At 47.9% G+C, this 18,004-nt stretch overlaps 2 long non-coding RNA genes across 2 annotated transcripts; one reads left to right on the top strand and one right to left on the bottom strand.

Moving 5' to 3' along the window:
- Positions 1 to 50: 50 nt before the first annotated feature.
- Positions 51 to 16,290, top strand: LOC311520624. Its single transcript, XR_014711647.1, has 3 exons — positions 51 to 381; positions 635 to 837; positions 15,901 to 16,290. It is a non-coding gene; the product is annotated as an uncharacterized lncRNA (long non-coding RNA).
- LOC311520454 lies at positions 5,667 to 12,267 on the bottom strand. The gene is made up of 2 exons (XR_014711599.1): positions 11,506 to 12,267; positions 5,667 to 6,801 (listed from the first exon to the last, which is right to left on the bottom strand). It is a non-coding gene; the product is annotated as an uncharacterized lncRNA (long non-coding RNA).
- Positions 16,291 to 18,004: the final 1,714 nt, after the last annotated feature.

Genomic DNA, 18,004 nt, shown 5'->3' with positions numbered 1-18,004 from the left:
GCTGCTTGGAAGGCTGGTGCCTGGAGCCGGCCCTGGTTGTCAGACGCCACCAGAGTGGTGCTCTGCTCTATCCCATGTTGATAACAGTTGGCTGCGTGCGTGTGCTCCCTCTGCGTGCTGCCCCGGCTCCGCACAGATCACTGGCACAGCAGACCCCAAGAGAACCCCTAATGACCCCAGACTCCGACAGGGTATGAAGGCACCCGGCCGGGTTTATGGCCAAACGAAACACAGTCCCTAGCTCCCCGGATCAGATGTCTACAGTTCTGCTAGTACATATGTGCTCCCTGACAATGGACACAGCTCAGTCAGTGACGGGACACTCCACTGCTCCCTAGGCCGGACAAAGACAACTCCTCAGGTGTACATTCCTATACACAGGTACAAACAAATTACACATCACTCCTGACGTATTGAGGTGCAAGCCCTCTACGTAGCAAGGTACCACTCCTCTGTGTGTTGGGGTGTTGCCTCTCTCCTGGTACATGTTGGTTTGAACAAACGAGTCTATCCATCATATTATCCTTTTGATGCTGTCTTTTAGGATGGGTCATCCCTGTTCCTCATGATCTCTGTGGAATGTCTTTGTACCGGACTGTTCTGGTGCCATCCTTGTCCATGTTTATCCTATTAGTTGGTGAGCGGACAGCAGGACAGCTAGCATGGAGAGCAGCGGGGGTGGTTGGCAGAGAGGAGCGGACAGCAGGGCATCTGATGGAGGGGCGTGGCTGGTGGTGAAGACTTCAGCAGAACCCTATGGAGAGGCGTAGCACTTGGCCGTCGACCTGAGAGCATGTAAGATGCCCCCCATACCTCCCTCCACTTCCACCCAGGCTGGTAGGTAAACTCTGCAGATAAACTCTGGTGGGCTGCATGGACCAAGGATAGAAACTGTGTGTGTGTGTGGGGGGGGGGTGTGACAATTGGGTTGCTGGACTTAAGGCCCTGAGGGGAAAAGGACATTGACAAATTTACTTGGGGGTGGGTCTTTTGCTCATGGTTGGTGTTATGAATCCTGCTTGTGGTGTTTCCCCAACATAATGCCGCATTGTTTCCCTCCTTTATTAAAAGGCTTTTGCTACACTCAGACTCTGTTTTTGCGAGAGGGGAAGTATTGCCTCTTAGAGGCGCCCAGGGGGGTGGTATGTAATTGTCCCAGGTCACTGGGTGGGGGATCGAGCTGGTTTTGCATTGTGTTATTGAAACTGAACCCCTAGATACTGAACCTGGCCCTTGTTGCTGCCAACTCTGACGGGCAGAAGGGTTACACGTGTTTTTCCAGTCTGGTGTTGTACTCTGGCTCTTTTAGTTTGGTGACACAGATAGAAACACACTCCTAGTAGGGCAACTGCAGTTATCACCTGTATCATCATTAGCAGTAGGCTGAGTGTTTTGAAATACTGGGGTAGGCTTTGTTCTAGTGTGTTCCACAGCATTATGTATATGAGAAGTAAAACAGAAATTTGGAGTAGCGACACTACCAATGGGACCTTTATATATAAACGTCTTGTAATTAGTTACCACCCAGTACTGTGCGTTCACGTTATGGGTTTCCCTTACTGCTGATTGTCACCCTCTGGGCAGGAAACAGGAGCGGCTAGCTTCTCTGTCCCAGAGGTTGCATTGCCCCATGGTACACCAGTGGTTGATGTAGATCCAGTTGTTTTTGTGGATGTTGTTTCTCAGAAAACCTACTGAATGGACAGTTACCAATGTATCCAGTATTGCTGTGTCAGGATTTAGTGTTGGTACCCAGCCACGGAACAGAATTGTTTTGAATAACATGTGCCTCAGTTAGGATGCAGTGTTACTGACCCCAAATTGTGACCAGTACTAACAGGGAATTTATATACCTAATTTGTAGTTACTGTGTAACAATTTTTTTTTAACCGATTTGTTTCTCCTTGCCTTCATGCTGTTCGCTGCCATTCATTTGTTGATTTGTACCTGTGTGTGTGTGTGTTAAGTAGTTTAGCAAGGCTCTGCACATGGTAAGTGTTGTCCAGCAGTAACACAATACAGCAATAATACAACAGTACAATGATAATTCCATTATTTTTACACCGTAACCAAGGTGAAATTAAATAAGAACGTAAGAATGGCCAGACTGCATCAGACCAAAGGTCCATCCAGCCCAGTGTCCTGTCCTCTGACAGTGGCCAATGGCAGGTGTCCCAAAGGGAATTGTCAGACAGGTTATCATCAAGTGATCCATGCCCTGTCACCCAATCCCAGCTTCTGGCCAACAGAGGCTAGGGACACCATTCTTGCCCATCCTGGCTAATAGCCATTGATGGATCTATCCTCCATGAATCTATCTAGTTCCCTTTTGAACCCCATTATAGTCTTGGCCTTCACAACACCTTCTGGCAAGGAGTTCCAGAGGTGGACAGTGCGTTGCGTAAAAAAATACTTTCCTGTGTTTGTTTTAAACCTGCTACCTATTAATTTCATTTGGTGGCCCCTTGTTCTTGTATTTTGAGAAGGAGTAAATAACACTTCCTTATTTATTTTCTCTATACCACTCATGATTTTATAGACCTCTATCATATGCCCCCTTAGTCGCCTCTTTTCCAAGCTGAAAAGTCCCAGTCTTATTCATCTCTCTGCAGACGGAAGCCTTTTTATACCCCTAATCATTTTTGTTGCTCTTTTCTGAACCTTTTCGAATTCCAATATATCTTTTTTGAGATGGGGCAACCACTTCTGCATGCAGTATTCAAGGTGTGCATGCACCATGGATTTATACAGAGACAATGTGATATTTTCTGTCTTATTATCACTCCCTTTCTTGATGATTCCCAACATTCTGTTTGCTTTTTGGCAGTTTATGACAGTTTATCCTGGTCCAGCTAGTGGTTTTTAGCTGATTGTTAACTTAATTGTCCATATATGGTAGATAGAAGTGTATTTGACCAGTCTCTTATTTATAAAGCACTTCATTTTTCTTTTCTTGATGCTTGGGGGGTTTCTTCACTGTATACTGATATTTTCTGGTGTCTTTGGTCTGTGGGATGCAACTTAAACAACTTTTGTTAGTTAACATAGTAAAGTTTTTTGGTTTTGTTTTTTATTTTCAGTAACCCAAACTTAATACAAAGTTTAACTTAGTTTGTTTACAATGTAAGAGGGACAATATAATAAGGACCGAGTCTTTTATAACACCGGCTATGCTTTTGCAATTGTTGTATAGACATTCATTTTCACTTGAGGTGCATTACTAATATTTTATACTAAATGTAATGTGGTTTGAGCACTGGCCAGCTAAACCCCGGGTTGTGAGTTCAATCCTTGAGGGGGCCACTTAGGGATCTGGAGCAAAAATTGGGGCTTGGTCCTCCTTTGAGCAGGGGGTTGGACTAGATGACCTCCTGAGGTCCCTTCCAACCCTGATATTCTATGATTCTATGATTCTAATGCTTAACTGCTAAAATAAATGCTCACAATCTTCTGTGAGAAGGTGTATTGCTTTCTTTCCCCCCTGCTGAACGTTCTGTGTTAGCAAGAGAGTCAATAACATAATTTTTACCAAGCTTTTTAGAGTTAATTTGCTTGTGATACCACTTTCACGCTTGTTAACTGTTTAGAAGCACAAACTTTAACAACCACTGCTTCCCATTAACATAACAAAAGGAAAGCATATAAAATTAAACCAACTGTACAAAATAAGGCAGACAAAAATAAAAAGGGTTAAACCTTTGAACAAACAAGTTATTACCTTATTTAAAACTTTTAACAAAAATTGATAAAAATATATTAATATTTGCCAAATGTATTGTATTAATTTGGTAACAAGGAATTTTGCATTACTTTATATTTAACATTATTTTAAAACTCTGCTGTACGGAAGTAAGAAAAGCCCATGGTTCAAATATGAGTGAGTGGTTCGGATTAGAAGCAGAGTGTGCATTTCTGTTGCTTGGCAACCATATCTTCAAGAAAGTTAGGAATAATTCCAGCTGTTGCATTCCTGAAGGGTTAAAATAATTAATTTACTGGATTTATTTAAAGTAAAGTTTTTACCTTGTTTTCTTTTTGTTTCTTGTTTTGTTCTGTTTTCAGTTGCTTTATCTTTTGGAGGTTTCTATAAAAACTATAACTTAACTTTTAACACAGAGAAAGAGTTGAAGTGAGGAGAGGCAGGGAAAAAGGGGTAGGGGGAGGTGAAGAGCTACCTAGGAAGGTAGTGAGACTTGAGCCAAGAGAGACTAACTCTTAAGGTATCATTGACTATTCCATCACTGGGCTAGATGGACCTTTGGTCTGACCCAGTATGGCCATTCTTATGTTCTTATATCTTATCCATCTTGGGTATTTTACAGCCACAATTACCATAGGGTCTGAGAATGCATCACAGTCTTAATATATTTCTCCTCACAATCCCCTCATGAGGCAGTACAGTGCTGTGATGCCCCACTTCACAGATGGAGAACTGAGTCACAGAGAGATTAAGTGACTTGACCAAGGTCAAACAACATCTGTGACAGACCAGGGAACTAAACCTTGAATCACAGCAATAGCCACTGGACCATACGTCCTCTCTGTTGGGTGCTCTAGTTTCTCAAACTGCTTTTGGTACCAGCTAGAGTCCGATATATCACAGGAAGGTGATTCCACCCCACCCTAATGCACCGGACCAACTGTGCATGCTACAGAGAGGTTGCAGGAAACCTTCCTGCAATCAGCTCCAGAACTCTATCTTAGCTGAAGGTCACTGCAGATGTTCTTCTCCATTCAGAGATCTAGAGCTTTCTGAGTCTTGCAAATATGATATGACAGCAAAAGGAGACAAGCTGAATTTGGAGCTGCACATGCAGAGACATCAGTGACACCAGCCAAAGAGGGAACAGTCCCTTTGGAGCAGGGAGCGAAATGTTTCTCTCCATGTCCAATACTTAGAAAATGTTAGGCCCTGAAAGCATTTGCACTGACCTGCCAGGATACATCTGGCCTGGGTGTACACTCACTTAGTGCGTATGACCAGGACTTCCTTTAATGTTTGGCTCGGATCAAGGATAAAAGCCTGGTACTTACATATGCTTACAGGAGAACTATTGTAGCTCAGTTGATAAGGGGGAATGTTTTTGACGCTGAAGGTCCTGGGCTCTTTCCCTGCCAATCACGATGCCGTCTGTATATCCAAGGCCATGCATTCATTACATTTTGCACATATATAATATAACGAGCCTTAAAATCACATACTTCTAATCACAATTTCCCCCCTCTCCTCGTCAGTTTGGATGTGATTTGAGCCGCTCGAAGTGGCAGAGTTAGAGATTAAAGGCTGGATTTTCAGGAAACAGGTGTGTCCACATGTATGAGTGTGTCCATGTGTGCAACTGCAAGCCTGAGTGCATTCCCATACAAGGACGAGTGGGGGTGTCTCAGAAGTGCCATACAAAGCAGGCCCAGCTACATTGCTACAGATGCAGACCTCTCAGCTGGACAAACCATTGGGAAGATGAAACGCGAAGCTTCCAGTCCAGTTACACTTCGGATTTCCAGCAGTGACAATTCATGGAGAGATACTGGCCCGTAGAACTTTCACTGCCCGCTCACCTGGCACTGCTCCAGGACAGTGTTACCGGCACCCAGTGCCGAGAGGCTGAACAACAGCTTGAGTTGGTTCGTTACCCGGTGTGCTACACCCAATAATCACAACGGGGTGGAGAAGCAGAAAAGTTTATTTGAAGCTTCAAAAAGGTACAGGGAGATTTGAATCTCAAATCCTGTACAACAGAGCAGGAAGTTACACAGGCTTTTATACATCCTTTTTCCCAGCATACTTATCCAATAGCAAGCTGCTCCAAGTATCCATATAGCCAGCCAATCCAGTTCCCAGCTAGTTCCCTGATTCTCTGTATCATTTGTTAAACTCTACATAAAGCTGCTTTATTCAGCATTGTTCTTCCATATCTCCCCTGTTTGGCCTTGCTTAGTTTCAGGCAGTCTGACTCTGCAACATACTGTTGCAGATTCTCAGCATAACTGCTGCGAGTGCCTCCAGGCGGGGGGGCCAAGGACACTTGGGCCTAGCACGCAGAGCTGCTGCGAGTGCCTCCAGGCGGGGGGGGGGGGGGGGGCAAGGACACCGGGGCCTAGTGCATGGGGGCTTCATCGACACTCGTGGTCTTCCATCCCCTCGAGTTACCTAGTGGCCATGCCCCAGTGTTCCCAACAACTCCCCCCTTTGAGAACACTCAACAGCCTTGGCTCTGAGTTTTCTCACTTGGGCTACTTATTTTTTTACAATATGACTTTGCATAAGCACTTTGTGATAGCCCTGAAGAGAATGACTTATTAACTTTTGCAAAAGGGCCCTGACACATGATACCGCACAGCATAATACCAGTAATACAAGCAGTACAGGAAAGAGAAATTTCAATAGCAGGCTAAATAAACCACCAAGCCAAGACGACAAACCCCAGCCTGAAAACAAGGTTTGCAACCAATCGTTCTCTGGGGCAGTATAGGCAACCTGTGCTCCGGCTCGGGCATGGGCCTCAGCCTGTACCACCTTTTCATAGATCTCATAACTGCTATTATTTACATATACACAACATCGGGGCCCGATGAGGGCACAAACCCCTCCTTGGGATGCCAAGAGATAGTCCAAAGCCAGCCTATTTTTGAGGGAAAATGTCCTGAGCTGCTGTATGGGAAATCAGCAGGACGGTATAGGGTCCTTTCCACTTCTTCTGGAGAGGCTCGTCTTTCCAGGTGCGAACAAGCACAGAGTCACCGGGCTGTAAGGAGTGAACGGGAGAGTCCAAGGGGAGAGGCTGGGAATCCTTGGTATACCTGTGAAGAGACAAGAGAACAGCAGACAGGGAACACATATACTGTGACAAAAAAACATTACCCAACTCCCATTCCCCTGACAGAACCGGGGTGCCATTCATGGGCCATGCCCTTCAAAACATAATTTCAAAGGGTCTGAGCCCTAATCTACCCTTTGGGAGAACGCGGATATGGAGTAGGACGAGGGGCAAAGCATCAGGCCATTGCAGTGAGGCTTCTTGGCACACTTTTGAGAGATGCCATTTAAGGGTCTGATTGGTACGCTCCACTACCCCACTGGCTTGCGGTCTCCAGGGCGTATGGAGTTTCCAGGGGATCTGTAAGGCATGTGAGATGCTTTGAATGATTTTTGACGTGAAGTGTGTCCCGTTGTCAGATTCCATCCACAGGGGGAGTCCAAAGCGAGGAATGATCTCCTTAACAAACTTGAGGGCCACTGTCCTGGCAGTGCAGTTACGGCATGGGAAGGCTTCTGGCCATCCGCTGAACCGATCCACTATAACAAGGAGATATGTGAACCCTTGGGTCCGGGGAAACTCAGTAAAGTCTATTTGCCACACTTGTCCGGGGCCCGGAGTGGGTTCTAGGGCAGCTGGTGGCACAGGATGTCCCGGTCGGGGGTTATTTTTTTGGCAGACTAAGCAGTCCGCTTGTACCTGGGCAGCCAGGGGTCGGAGTCCGGAAGTGATAAAGTATTTTCCCATTAGCTGGATAAGTGCTTCCCTGCCAGCATGAGTGGTTTGATGTAGTTTCTGCAGCACTGGCCGGATTAGGCCCTTTGGTAAGAGGACCTTCCCTTCTGGGGAATGGAGCCATCCCTCCTTTTCCCGGAGACCGAGTTTGTCAGTTAGCTGTCTCTCCTCCCCAGAGTACTGAGGGGTTGGAAGTTCCCCTACTGATGGGATAAGGGCATGCATATGGGCATTCTCAGTCTGAGGGGATGGCAGGGTGGCAGCATGCTTAGCCTCTCTATCTGCCCGGGCGTTACCTCGGGCCACATCTTGATCCTCCCTTTGATGGGCTTTACAGTGTACCACCGCCACTTCCAAGGGGAGTTGTACGGCTTCTAGGAGCCGGAGGATTTGGGGCCCGTACTTGACTGGGGAGCCTTGGGCTGTCAGCATTCCCCTTTGCTTCCATAGGCCAGCATGAGCATGGAGCACCCCAAAAGCATACTTTGAATCAGTAAAAATGTTGACCCGCTTTCCTTTTGACAGTTCAAGTGCACGGGTCAGGGCTATTAGTTCGGCAAGCTGGGCAGAGGTCCCAGCAGGCAAACCTTCAGCTTCCACAGTGTCATGGAGGGTCACAACATCATAACCCGCCCTCCTTTGCCCATCTATTACAGTACTGCTACCATCAGTGTACCACTCATAATCTGCATTTGGGAGAGGTACATCCTTTAAATCCGGACGGCTGGAGTACTGGACATCTATGATCTCTAAACAGTCATGTTTCTGTTCCTCTGTTTCTGGCAAGAGAGTGGCTGGGTTAAGGGAGGGGCAAGGCTGTAGGGTGACTTCAGAGTTCTCTAACAGCTTAGCCTGGTACCGAGCAATCCGAGCCTGGGTGAGCCAAAGCCCTCCCTTTGCATCCAATAAGGCTCGGACCATATGGGGAGTATAGATTTGCATAACCCCTCCCAATGTTAGCTTCTCGGCTTCCTCAAGCAATAGGGCAGTAGCTGCGACCGCCGGTAAACATGCCGGCCAATCCTTTGCAACCTGATCCAATTGCTTAGAAAAATAAGCCACAGGACACTTCCATGCTCCTAACAGCTGTGTAAGCACTCCTAGGGCCACCCCCCTTTGTTCATGTGCATACAACTGAAACGGCTTAGAGAGATCTGGCAAGCCCAGAGCCGGGGCTTCCATCAATTTTCTTTTCAGGATTTTAAATGCCCTGTCAGCCTCTGGGGTCCAATAGAAGGGGTCATGATCTGCTCCTTTTACACAGTCGTACAGGGGTTTAGCCCACAGTCCAAACTCTGGGATCCATATCCTGCAAAAGCCTGCCATACCCAGAAATGCCCTGAGCCGCTTACGGTTACTTGGGGTAGGAACTTGACAGATAGCTTCCTTTCTTTCACTTGAAAGCTGACGCTCCCCTTGCCGTATGTGAAACCCAAGGTACCGTACCTCTGGGAGGGCAATTTGAGCCTTACTCCGTGCTACACGATATCCCCGGAGTCCAATAAAATTCAGGAGGCTCACGGTGGCTTTAAGGCAGGGTTTTTGGCCCACAGTGGCAATTAACAAATCATCTACATACTGCAGAAGGAGAGCCTCCTCATTATCTCACTCCTGTAGGTCCCTGACCAGAGCCTGGCCAAAAAGGGTGGGAGAGTTTTTAAATCCCTGGGCCAACACTGTCCAGCAAAGTTGCTTTTTAACCCTTTTTTGGTCCTCCCACTCAAAGGAGAAGATCTCCTGTGATGGGGTGGCAACTGGGATGGTAAAGAAAGCATCTTTTAGATCAAGGACTGAAAAATGGGTATACTGTCCCCCTATAGAAGCCAATAAGGTGTACGGGTTAGGGACAAGAGGGTGCAGAGTCTTAACCTGTTCATTGACTGCCCTTAGGTCCTGTACCAGCCGATACGTGCCATCAGGCTTCTGTACGGGTAGAATGGGAGTGTTCCAGGCTGACTGACATTCCCGGAGAATACCATACATTAGGAATCGATCTATAGTTTCCTGTAAACCTTCTCTGGCTTCCCTCTTGATTGGATACTGTTTTACTTGCACTGGGCCTTTCCCTGGTATGAGCTGAATAGTAATAGGGGTCTGGTGGGTGGCCTTTCCTGGAATCCCTGATGCCCACACGAGGGGGTACACCTGGTCTTCCCACGGGCTCCATTCTGGGGCTTGCATGGCTGAGGGCTCAACTGCAAGGGTCATGATCCAGGCATTCTCAGGGGGTAAGGTAAGGGTTATTTCGTCCTCAGTAAAATGCAGGGTGGCACCGAGGCGACAAAGTAGATCCCGTCCCAGCAGAGGTGTTGGACACTCAGGGAGGTATACCAGCTTGTGGGATATAGTCCTGTCTCCCAAAGCACATTCCGCTGGGGCATACACTGGGCACTTGGTGTCCCTGCCTGTGGCTCCCACCACAGTAAGGGAATCTGCTTCTGGCAACTGAAGAGGCTGATTTACGGCAGTTCGGGCCGCTCCAGAGTCCACTAAAAAATCTATTTCTGAGCTTCCCACCCACATCTTTACTCGGGGTTCCGGGGGTAGGGTGGTCCGTCTCCCCTGACACCCCTATTCCTGCTCCACCATCGCCATCATAGGGGCACCCCCCTTTTCTTTCCTCTTTGGGCACTCATTTTTCCAGTGTCCCTCCTGTTGACACAGGGCACACTGGTTGCGACCCAGTCGTCTCTCCTGCAGGCCCGGACGGTCGCGTCCACGGCCCCTTCCTCCCCGGCCACTTCTCTTAGTGCCGGCCTGTACCGCTGTTACCATCAATCTCACTTGCTTTCTCTCCTTCTCTGTCTCTCTCAGACTATAAGCTCGGTTTGCAGTCTCTAAAATTTGTGCCATGGTCATACCCATTAAATCCTCCTTTTTCTGTAACTTTCTCTTAATATTAGGGGCTGCTCTGCTCGTAAAAATTCCCTTAATAATTGACTCAGTTGCCTGATCATCGGGGTCTGCATTAGTGTTCTGTCGAATGGTGTCCCGAATACGCTGTAGAAAGGCCCCTGGGCTTTCTTTTAAATCCTGCATTACTTCATATGGCTTTGCCCAATTATTATGTCAGACAGCCGAGTGATGGAGTCCATGTAAAAGCAACTCCTTATAGGAGGTAAGGCGGTCATATCCCCAGGATCATTTGGATCCTACCTGGGGTCTGCTCGGGGGACTTGTGCATCCGGGTCAGGGACATGAATACGATCCCGGTCGTACCGTCTCTGCGCCTCCTCCCTTGCCTTGGACACAACCCGTTGTCTTTCAACCTCAGACAATAGGATTCGCAGGAGGACGTTACAATCATCCCAGTCCGGCTTGTGACTACTGAGGCACCCCTCAAAGACTGATATAAACCTGCTTGGGTTGGTGGAAAACTCTCCTGCCTGTGCTTTGAAAGCAGCCAAATCCACAGGATTAAAGGGCACATGAGTATAAACCTGCATAGTTGTGGCCGGACGCCTGTCTGATCCAGACCGGGCAACTTTAGTTTTGGTGATTAAGGGGTATAGGCCAACCATTGGGGACTTACAAGGTGTGGGTGTAGGGGCCGAAGGGGACACCGGCTCTGCCATTACAGTGGGGGTGGGGGTCTGGGGACTAACATTAGCTGCTACCGAACCAGTTGGAGTCAGATTACAGCGCTGTAAAATATCTGGTCGAGTACATAAAGTCAGAAACAAATGCGCATACATATGTTCATTCCATTTCCTTGTTCTCTGACAGAACAGGAGTAACTGAAGGATCGTGTTGTAATTAATTGACCCTCCTGGTGGCCACCACTCCTGGTCCTCTAGTTGATATTGAGGCCAGTCAACTGTACAGAATCGTTTTAATTGGCTCTTAGTCATCGGATCCGCACCAAATACCTTCCAGTTTGCTAGAATGCACTCTAGGGGCGTACACCGTGCCCTAACCTCTGAGCTCTGTCCCTGTCCCATACCTACAGGGTAACTCTGGGCGTCCCCAGGTTCCAACAGAGCATATAATCCGGATTTTAAAAGGTTCCTACCTTATCCAAGGGACCGGTTCTTCACCGCCGTCCACAACTGCTTCTCCACTATATGAGTGTGTTGCACCATTGTGCCCTCTGGGGTCGATCAAATCGCGTCTCCTCTGAGGCCCCCGATGAACTCACCGGTGCGCGCTGGGCGTCAGTTCTCGTCGCAATCCTCGACCTCCAGGAGGGGTCCGGGCAAGGCTAAATTGCAGCCTCGAGCCCACCCAGGGACGCCAAAAGCTGTTACCGGCACCCAGTGCCAAGAGGCTGAACAACAGCTTGAGTTGGTTCGTTACCCGGTGTGCTACACCCAATAATCACAACGGGGTGGAGAAGCAGAAAAGTTTATTTGAAGCTTCAAAAAGGTACAGGGAGATTTGAATCTCAAATCCTGTACAACAGAGCAGGAAGTTACACAGGCTTTTATACATCCTTTTTCCCAGCATACTTATCCAATAGCAAGCTGCTCCAAGTATCCATATAGCCAGCCAATCCAGTTCCCAGCTAGTTCCCTGATTCTCTGTATCATTTGTTAAACTATACATAAAGCTGCTTTATTCAGCATTGTTCTTCCATATCTCCCCTGTTTGGCCTTGCTTAGTTTCAGGCAGTCTGACTCTGCAACATACTGTTGCAGATTCTCAGCATAACTGCTGCGAGTGCCTCCAGGCAGGAGGGGGGGGCCAAGGACACCGGGGCCTAGTGCGAGGGGGCTTCATCGACACTCGTGATCTTCCATCCCCTCGAGTTACCTAGTGGCCATGCCCCAGTGTTCCCAACAACAGAATAGAGCAAGTCTAGACCTGAGAGCATTAAACTGCTTCAAACAGAAAGTTCCATGACAGGCCCAGAAAAACAAGTTTAACATAAAGCTTGGCTATTGTTAGGGCTTTCCAGAAAGCTGACTGTTCCTATTCCTCTCCTACCCCAGAAAGGAACTTTGTCACCCTGTGTCATGTCTCCGTCATCTTAGTTCTTACTCACACACGCAACACTGTTTAGTCGGGAAATACCTATACAGAATAATTCTGCTGCCAAGTCAGTTCATTCTGTTGTAAGAAGCTAGCTTGTTTGCAGCAGGGCCCAGCGGATAGGGCCTCTTTTTACAGGCCCTTTTCCACAGCACTTCCTGGGCTATTTCCCCAGTGCTATAGGTGGAAAAACACCCTCCAAATCTGACCTCTCCCAAACCAATCAACAGAGCTTGCATTATATAATCCTGTGATCACCCGAACACAGTCACATATTCCATGGTCTGCCCGCCCATCAGTCCCTCTAGACATCTCCCAGACTGGCTTTGTCCTGGGTCCCAGGACCTGGCTGTGACTGGACTACAAGCTCCTTTAAAGGGCCAGTGTACACCCAGCTACACTTTTTAACCCACCATAAGGAAGGGCACAAACCCAGGTTTTTAACATTCCTTTGCGGGTCTCATTCTCAGCTGCTATAAAAGATCAAGTGCACTGAACTCTCTTGGAAAGCAGAAAACCTAGGGCTAAATCTCAGTCTCCATTGACTTCACTGGAGTTACAGCACTGATGACCACTATCTATGAAGTCAATGGAGTTGCATGGAGGATGAAGTTGGCCCATTATCATAGAATCATAGAATATCAGGGTTGGAAGGGACCTCAGGAGGTCATCTAGTCCAACCCCCTGCTCAAACCAGGACCAACACCAACTTGTCAAGCCTGACCTTAAAAACCTCAAAGAAAGGAGATTCCACCATCTCCCTAGGTAATGCATTCCAGTGCTTCACCACCCTCCTAGTGAAAAAGTTTTTCTTAATATCCAACCTAAACCTCCTCCACTGCAACTTGAGACCATTACTCCTTGTTCTGTCATCTGCCACCACTGAGAACAGTCTAGATCTATCCTCCTTGGAAGCCCCTTTCAGGTAGTTGAAAGCAGCTATCAAATCCCCCCTCATTCTTCTCTTCCGCTGACTAAACAATCCCAGTTCCCTCAGCCTCTCCTCATAAGTCATGTGTTCCAGTCCCCTAATCATTTTTGTTGCCCTCTGCTGGACACTTTACAATTTTTCCACATCCTTCTTGTAGTGTGGGTCCCAAAACTGGACACAGTACTCCGGATGAGGCCTCACCAATGTCGAATAGAGGGGAATGATCACGTCCCTCAATCTGCTGGCAATGCCCCTACTTATACATCCCAAAATGCCATTGGCCTTCTTGGCAACAGGGGCACACTGCTGACTCATATCCAGCTTCTCGTCCACTGTAACCCCTAGGTCCTTTTCTGCAGAACTGCTGCCTAGCCATTCGGTCCCTAGTCTGTAGCGGTGCATGGGATTCTTCTGTCCTAAGTGCAGGGCTCTGCACTTGTTCTTGTTGAACCTCATCAGATTTCTTTTGGCCCAGTCCTCTAATTTGTCTAGGGCCCTCTGTATCCTATCCCTACCCTCCAGCGTATCTACCTCTCCTCCAAGTTTAGTGTCATCTGTAAACTTGCTGAGGGTGCAATCTATGCCATCCTCCAGATCATTCATGAAGATATTGAACAAAACCGGCCCCAGGACCGACCCTTGGGGCACTCCGCTTGATACTGGCTGCCAACTAGACATGGAGCCATTGATCACTACCCGTTGAGCCCGATGATCTAGCCAGCTTTCTATCCACCTTATAGTCCATTCATCCAGCCCATATGTATTTATTACAGATACATCACAGGCCAGAACATAATAGAGGTCCACTAAACGTGCAGTATCAGAGAGCCTAAGCTGGGGGGAGAGGTAGATATGCTGGAGGGTAGGGATAGGGTCTAGAGTGACCTAGAGGTTTGTAAGGCCCGGCTTGACAAAGCCCTGGCCGGGATGATTTAGTTGGTGTTGGTCCTGCTTTGAGCAGGGGATTGGACTAGCTGACCTCCTGAGGTCTCTTCCAACCCTAATAGTCTATGATTCTATGATTATGTACTACCTTTCAGCCAAGGCTCTCAAAGCATTTTTCATTCATTGTACCTTGCAACACCCCTGTAAAGGAAACAGTTATTTTAAAACCCATTTTATAGATGGGAATACTGAGGCTCTGTGGGGTTAAGTGATTTGCCCAAGGTAACACAGAAAATGAGTGGCAGGGCTGAGGATGGGACCCTAGGTGTCCTTATTCCTGTGACTGTCGGTTTCAGCACCCCAGGAGGGCGTTGTGTTGGGCGTGCTTGACTCAGCAAGGGCATTCCTGTTCAGCTTGCTTGTGCAGTTGAATTTAGCTTTCAATACACAGCTTTCTTATTTTCCTCTTTGTGTTCACTCTCATTTGGAAGCCTAACAATAACCACTGTATGTAGGGTGAAGAGTCCTAGTCTCCCCCTCCCAGATCGCTGAGTCTCAGTCTCTCCTCTCCCCACACCCAATCCCAGGCTTCTTGCCCAGCCCATCCCAGTTCCCCCTCCCAGATCCTCAGCTGATCTGTCTCTCTCCTACTCTCCCAGCCAGCTCCCAGGCCCAGTCTCTCTTTTCCCAGCCTCCTCGTACAATCTCAGTCTCCTACTCTCTATACCTGGCTCCTTGTCCCGGTCTTTTTGCCCAGCCACTCCCAGTTCTCCCCCCACACCCTTGATCTTGGTCAGATCTGTCACCTATTCCCCACTGGTTCCTTGTCTCCTGGTCCAGCCAGTCCCAGTATTCCCACTGCCCCATCTCCTCGTCTGATTTCAATGCCCCCCCCCATGCTGATGAACATTGTTTTCTGAATAAGCCATTCCACGAAGTCTTGTTTCCCTCAGTGCTGATTACTGGCTTGCCTGGCTGAAGAGGTAACCAGATTGTCCAGGTGCTAGCATTGGGCTGGCTACACATGTGGGCAGGTAACAATTCTTTTATGAGTGACATGTTTGGTTTCTTTTATGTGGTACCTCTAGTGAATTGGAACTGCTTGATTTCCCCGCTCCCTGCCATTTAATTATTTCCAAACCAAGGCCCCAATCCTGCAATCAGATCATGGCGTGGGATCCTTCTATCTACACAGAGCCACATTCACAATTCAAAGTGAGATGGTGCCTGGAATTTTTTTCCCCCAGCTTTCCCTACATGTCTGTTCAGACAGTCATTGTCTGTAGCCCGTTACACAAAACTATCCATGGGCCTTGACTACCCCAGGAAACCTCTCCCAGGCCACAAGAGAGTATTAAATCAAATCACTTCAGGGTGGAAATGCTTGCCTAGTGCTGCCATCTACTGGATGTTAGAGAGACGGCAAAAATGGAACCGCCTTGGCTTCAGTGCACAATCATTAATTGTTATGCCCTTGATCCAAGGTGAAACTGCGTCCTGTTGTGAGATGCTCACTGATGTCCAGAGCAGGCTATGGCCTTATGGATAGATGTTTATCAGGGCTGCCGCAAGAGTCCTAGGTTCTGGGATTTTCTCTGTATTTGCTGACTTTGTTTGCAGGACACACCAACTCAAAACAGCAGCAGATCCTGCCGGAACAACAGATGCAAACCCCAGAGACCGATCTCCGCTGCTACAATGATCAATATCACCACCACATGCCTTTCAAGGTCCAGGGGTCCCACATGTGCCTGTCACAACATGTGGTGTACCTCATTCTGGGCACTAAATGTGGGTGAAACCAGACAATCGCTAAGCTCTCAAACGAACTCACCCAGTAAAATGATCAAAAACAACCACACATCATCCACGTGCGAACACTTTTCACAAAGCGATCACTCCATAGCTGACCTCTCAGTCCTCATCCTCAAAAGAAACCTGCACAACGCCTTCAAAAGATGAGCCCAGGAATTTCAATTCATAACTCTGCTGGACACTAAAAGCCATGGACTCAACAGGGACACTGGTTTTACAGCTCATTACAGCAATTTGAAACTCACCCCACTGCCTGCTAATCCTCAGTTGGCCGCTTTATTTTAAATGGTCTCCTGCAGAGTGTGTGAATCCCTGATACTTAACTGTCTGCCTCCCTTGTATTTAGCTCAGACATTCTGCTTTCCTTCCCCAACCTGCAGAAAATGGACAAATTGGAGAGAGTCCAGCGGAGGACAATGAAAATGATTAGGAGTCTGGGGCACATGACTTATGAGGGAGGTTGGGGGAACTGGGGTTATTTAGTCTGCAGAAGAGAAGAGTGAGAGGGGATTTGATAGCAGCCTTCAACTACCTGAAGGGGGGCTCCAAAGAGGATGGCGCTCGGCTGTTCTCAGTGGTGGCAGATGACAGAACAAGGAGCGATGGTCTCAGGTTGCAGTGGGGGAGGTCTAGGTTGGATATTAGGAAAAAAGATTTCACTAGGAGAGTGGTGAAGCACTGAAATGGGTTTCCTAGGGAGGTGGTGGAATCTCCATCCTTAGAGGTTTTTAAGGCCCAGTTTGACAAAGCCCTGGCTGGGATGATTTAGTTGGGGTTGGTCCTGGTTTGAGCAGGGGATTGGACTAGATGACCTCCTGAGGTCTCTTCCAACCCTGATCATAGCATATCAGGGTTGGAAGAGACCTCAGGAGATCATCTTGTCCAACCCCCTGCTCAACGCAGGACCAAACCCCAATTTTTGCCCCAGATCCCAAATGGCCCCCTCAAGGATTGAACTCACAACCCTGGGTTTAGCAGGCCAATGCTCAAACCACTGAGCTATCCCTCCCGCCCGGGTCTTCTATGATTCTATGAAAAGCTCTGTGAAGCTCCAAAGCTTGTAACTCCCATCAACAGAATTTGGTTCAATAAAAGATATTACCTCTCCCATGTTGTCCCTTTGATTACTTAGACTTGTGGGGATTGTGGATGAGTGGGAGGGCAAGGCTGTGTCTCGGACCCTCGGATCATTTGTACCCATCAGCCCTTCTGTCGCACATGTCTGCACAGTGCCTAGCACATTGGAGCCCCGAGCTTGACTGGGGCCGTGAGGCGCTTCTGTAATATCAACAACCAAATGAAAAGCATAACTTTCTTTGCCCTCTAGACCTGGTAAGCAGGTAGTCGCTTTCCCGTGTATCTCCCTGTCTTCTTATAGACGATCCAGACTCTCCTTCCATTGGCCTGAAACTTCCCCAGCTCGGTTTAGATTAAGCAAAACTGGCATTTATCAGCAGTTTCCAGAGGGAAAACAGAAATCAAAAGGCTTGTTAGAGAATACACTGCACATGAAAGGGCTACGAAAGGCACCTTCAGACTGGCTGTGAAGTTCAAGGGACAGAAGAAGGCCAGTATTTTCAAACATGGGCACCTAAATCCATATTTTACCACCTAAGTGGATTTAATTGCTCAACTGTAGGCAGAGGTGATGCATGTGTGTGTGGGTCACATGGGGTCAAGTGCCCCCCCCATCCCCCAGATTTTCTGCTTGGCTTGTAGCGAGCAGGCTCACATGTACGGAGCATGTTCAGCAACATCTGCTGAAGCTGCTGGCCCCCCCACTATCGGCAGGTACTGTCATCTCTGACTTTCAGCACCCAAGTGGATCATTTTGCTTGCACAGAATATTTTCCCTTGGCCTGCATGGAGTAGGGATCTCTTCACGGCCCAGCAGCCAAGGCTGTGTGTC

The sequence above is a fragment of the Lepidochelys olivacea genome, assembly GCF_965140295.1.
Source record: "Lepidochelys olivacea isolate rLepOli2 genome assembly, chromosome: 5".
Lineage (NCBI taxonomy): Eukaryota > Metazoa > Chordata > Testudines > Cheloniidae > Lepidochelys > Lepidochelys olivacea.
This window is presented reverse-complemented; position numbering and strand designations above follow the sequence as displayed.